The following is a 5,584-nucleotide window of genomic DNA, read 5'->3' as shown; positions in this document are numbered from 1 at the left end:
ACGTTTAAATATTTAACCATTTACAGCTTAAATTCGCTTCTTAAATTACTTAAAATATATATAGAAATTTTATTGTACTTTTAATGTTGTTATCTAGATTCGTTTTATACTTTTCTTGTTTCGATAATAAAAATTATCGAGAATTTAAAATGTGTCTTATTCAAATAATATATTTAGGTTTTTTTATTATCATAGTTTTTAAATATAATGTAAGTTTTAATCTATCTAGATGTGTATACATTAAAGTTCACAATAACACTCAGTTATCAAACTACATATGGGAACTAAAAGACGCAAACAAACACTATAAATTAAAATTGGAAATACTCTGCAGAACTAAAACAAAACAACAAAACATGTAGTTTATGTAGCTTTAAAAAATACGAAATTTAAAATTTAAAAAAGAGTCATCGCTAAATAAAAGATAAGAAAGACAGCAATTCTGTCTTCACATCTAAAATATGTATTTTAAAAGAATAAAAAATATTGAACAGTAACTAAAATAGCAACAATAGAAAACTAAAAACAAAACATAAGTTAACTTGTACAGAAACTGTTTTTAAGATTGGCTAACTAAAATTATTCAAGTTTATTTGAAACGTCATAACGTGTATTTTTGTAATTGTTTAAAAAAATGTTCTTAACTTAATTATTGTTCTGATCAAACGCTTAAAGCGTAAAAACTAGTAAATAGATCGAACATAAGTTAATTTTTGTGTTTTTAATATAATATGTGTTTTTTTTTGTTATAAACTGCTTAGGCCCCATATATATATATATATATATACATGTATGAGTAAGATTTCAAAATGCAACATTTGAATATGGTCGTTATGTTTCACGCAAAATAATTGTCAACCATTTTATTTAACATTTACTTTTTATACAGAATAAAAAATACTTCAATAATGAATATTTTGCTCAAAAAAGTTAAGTAAATAAAATTTTAGTTTTAGATTAAATGTCCGAAAATAAAGTCATGCTCATAGTAACTCTACAGTACAGGTAACTAGAAGCCTAGACTAAAAGTAGACTGAGAATTAAATAAACTCAAGCTAATTATTTGTTTAGAAGAAAGGTAACCCTTGAATTATTTAGCTTAACAAACCATATGATGTTTCAAAAGCGATTTTGATATATATAAACGGAAAGCTTTTGTTTCTTAAAGTTGTACAGATAAGAGTTTGCAACGTTTTTTTTTTCTACTGGGTATGTTTTTTGTATATAAGATAACTGCCTGTATAAAAGAGTCAAATTTTTAGTTGGTGTACAGTACATTGTACAGTTTGATGAATAACTATAGGCTATAATACACATAAGTTTTTATACATCTAAATATTGTAAAACCTTTATCAAACAGCAGTTGAGTGTTTGATGTGTCATCGGATTTGTAAGCAAGCTTAACGAATAATAATTATTTTATTTCCAATGATAAATACAGATGTCTTTGAAAATATATTTCAAAAATTATATAATAGCTTTATTTTAAACGTTTTGTGCTTCTGTTAATGAACTTGATTTAAGCTAACGGGAACTACCCTCGAATTACTACTTTCAACAAACTTAAGTGACTTTAATAATTTTATACAATATCTTTATAAGTATCAGCATATGAACTATAAATGTTGTCAAGTTTTATTATGTAAAAGTTTAATAATGTTTTTTATGCTTAATAACAGCTTTACTTCTGTAGGACTAATCTGCAATAGTTACGAAGCAATAATATAGGTAGATCATAAACGAATAAAATGACCAAAACACAAGAAAATTTCATTATTGTTTTTTGTACTTCTTCAATCTTCTTATATGCCTCTTTCTACTACACAATTTGTGCCTGGGGAGAGAGCGATTTCCGTTGCTGCACAGCGAGCTAGCTGAGCACAATTAAATAAAAGTTTATCTTGAAGTTTTTTGATTGTCAGGCAAAATTTCTTAATCGTAACAGATGTCACTCAAAACTGTTTGATGCTTAATGTTTTGGAAAAAAATATTTATGTCTAATAATACAAATTTTAATTACAAGCTACTTAAAGTCATTAAATTGAACATTTTTAAAATAAGTATTACAAGGTTCGTACACATCAGACTATATCAGTTTTTTTTTTTGGAAAAAATGGCAAATTGTCAGTTCAAATGCCTGAAATATCAGTTTTTTTTTTTTTGAATATATCTTTTATGATAGCTAAACGCAAGTATTGTTTTTTTAGCAGTTGACTTAATATAAAATTGTTTATTTTGAGCACATTAGATTTAAATTTGGATGCGATTTAGTTAATCTAAAACAATCTTTCTTCTATTCGTTTTGTAATTTTTTTTCAGAACTCTTTGAAACTGTGTTAAGTTTTCTAACTCTTAGAAACACGCGTAAGTTAAACAAAGCAAGTACTTGTTATCATTGTTTTTGTATACCTAAATCAGCAGTTCTTAAACTCAGTTAAATTTATCCCAGTTTAGGGGGTAAACTTAAGGGATTCTTTTAAGGGCTAAATTTTCTTTGTTACATGTTATGTAAATTAATCATTAATGATTTTATTTGTAGTTTATTAGTTAGTGTTTAACTGTAACTTTTTTTTAATAAATAAACTTTTTAATTTTTATGATTTTTTTATATTTAATAAGCTTAAAGTTCAAAAAATCTAGATTTTTTCCTCAAAATTAAAAAATATTTTGTAAGTTGGGGTTAATTTAGTAATAATCTTCCAAAAAACGGTAAAAAATGAATAAAAGTTTAAGAACCGCTGCTATACTCATAATCTAAGTTGTAAAAAAAAATATTTGAAAAAACTTTTTTTTTTAGTTGTATTACGCTTTTTTTTAAATAACTAAAATGCTTTTAAAATAACTAGAATTTCAAAATCTTAATAACTCTACTTTGCGTCGAAATAATTAAAAACGTTATATAAACTTAAAAAACAAACAAAAACTTATTTAAGGCTGTCGAAAACACTTAAGTTAATTTTTAGTGTCTTGGCATAACATTTTTATAATGAGTATGTTTTGTAGACGAAATCAATATGAAGCTACTTTAAGTTTTATTTTCAAAATATTTTAAGATTAAGCTTTTAAAAAAATAACAAATATTGACTAATCAGAAATGTTTAATAATATTGACTGTTTGGTTTTGTTTTAAGTTAAGAAAAAGTCAAATAATTTACTATGGTCCTAATATAGTTGTTGTAAAATTCATCCTAACTAGTTAATAATTATAATAAGTCAGATACAAATTTAAAACTCTTAAAACAGTTTTTCATACTTATAACTTTGATTTATAGTATCAACTTAGTATGTTTAATTTTGTAGGTTAGAATTAAACCAGTAACTTTAGTATTAACAAATTCGTTTATTTTTTAGGCTTATATTACATAGAAGTTTTAGAACAACAAAATAAAAAAGAGACTATTATACATTGAAGTAGTTTTTTTTATTCATAACCAAGAGAATTAAAAGATAAAAAATTACAATTTGTTCAGTTAAAGTTTTGTATTTTGTTATTTTAATCAAAGTTTTACTAAAAAAATACAATACATTTTTACGTAAATTGACCTCAAAATCTAAAATAAGACTTAAATTTCAAAAGAACTTTATCAGTTGTAGTATAAACCTTACACAAATTTAAAGTTTACTAAACTAGTAATTTCCTTCGGCAGGTTAATTAGTTTTAGTGATACATCATAAATAAATACTTCTGCAACAAAAATAGGTAGTTTGTTTTTAATTTTATTTTGTTTTCAGCCATAGTATTATAAATTTTAAAATATCAACTGTTGCTATTAAAAGAATCAATACTATTTTGTTTGTTAGGACTCCTCTGCCCATCACGTTTCAACAACGCAATTTTGAAGAAATTTTGCAAGAATTCTCTTAAAAAATCGCCACACAATTACTTAGATACGACTATAAATTTAGAGCAAACAAATATTTATTCAGTATTCGGAGGTCTTTATTTAAGAATCATCGCAAACTCTGCTTTGAATTTGTAAAAAACACACTTAATGTGATAGTTATTGTATTCATGATAAACATTAATTTTAAAATCTTTTTACTTACTCTTTTATATTACTTACTTTTGAATTGTAAAAGTTTCGTTTCTTTTTAGATTTAGATATGTGACAAAAATGTGTCCTTCTTAAAAAATTTTATACGTGTTTTTTAATTAGAATCTGAAGTATACTTAATATTAATACCTTTATGTCGGGTAGGTTAAAAAAAATATCTAAGCTCTAAATTACAATTGTAGAAGTTAATGTGAAAAAAGTTTAAATGGTTCTTAAGTACTTAGATCAGCGGTTCTTAAACATTTTTTCATTTTTCACTTACTTTTGGAAGATTATTACCAAATTTACCCCCAACTTACAAAATAAATTTTAATTTTGTTGAAAAAAACTATATTTTTTGAACTTTAAGCTTATTAAATATAAAAAGTTATAAAAATTAGAGAATTTAATTATTTTAAAAAGTTACAGTTAAACACTAACTATTAAACTACAAATACAATTAATAAACATTAATTTACATAAGATGTAATACAGAAAATTTACCCCTTAAAAGAAGAGAATTCACCCCCAGAGGTAAATTTACCCCAGTTTTGGACTCGCAGATGTATAGAAAACGCTAACTAAATAGAAAGTAAAGAAGATTGTTTAGACAAAAAAATTAGAAATTTAACATATCTTACTAAAACAAAGCTAAACTTAGTTTCTTTTACTAAAATTACGTTAGTAAAAAACGCTGAGTTATTTTTACATTAAGTTTTAGTGAAAAAATTTTATTCTCTAAGATAATCATTTAAAAATACTTGTTTGAAACACTTTTATTGGCTGATTTTGAATAAAGAACCTTGCTGAACAAGGCTTTCTTTTTTTTTTTGTAAATTAAATTAATAGTTTTTGATAAACTTTTTTTTTTGTTTTATAAAGTATTTAAAAATATTAAGTTTCGTAGTCTAATTTTCGATAGTTTTATGTAGTTTTTCGTTTTAAAGTTGAAGTTTTAAATGTTGTATTTGTTTTTAACATATCATAATTTTGATTTAAGTAAGGTTTGTGACTTGATGACCGAGAAATCGCTTAGTGCACCCAGATCCTTTGACAACATTATTTTTAAGTATCTTAGTTTTTGTTTGCATTTCAATTAGCTTATTATTATATATAAAGTTAATGTAAATAAAAATAGGACAGTTTTTTGTTTGAAATGTGTGTTTTAAAGAAATTTAGTACTCTTTAAGCTACGAACAATTATAAAATTTAAAGATTTTTCTAATTAAATCTCAGATTTAAGTACTGACAAATGTTTACTCATCAAACCTGACATAAATGACATCAAGCCTCAATGTTGTCCTGGAAAAGACATTAAAAGGCATCCGTAGTGTAAGACTCGATAACCGAAAGGTTCTTTGTACACTTGGTCCTAGGACTAAATTTTTTGAGCATCTTTTTTTTGTCATTCAATAAACTATAATAAAGTTTATGCTTCGATTTGGAATATGTGATATGTGAATACTGAATTTAACAAAGTGCTAAATAATATTATTAATACAGAACAGAATATTTAAATTGTCAATTGCAGTTTGTAAAACACACATCAT

This window comes from Thalia democratica, chromosome 2 (assembly GCF_965202585.1).
Source record: "Thalia democratica chromosome 2, ktThaDemo2.hap1.1, whole genome shotgun sequence".
In the NCBI taxonomy this organism is placed as follows: Eukaryota; Metazoa; Chordata; class Thaliacea; order Salpida; family Salpidae; genus Thalia; species Thalia democratica.
Note: the sequence above shows the minus strand (reverse complement) of the source record.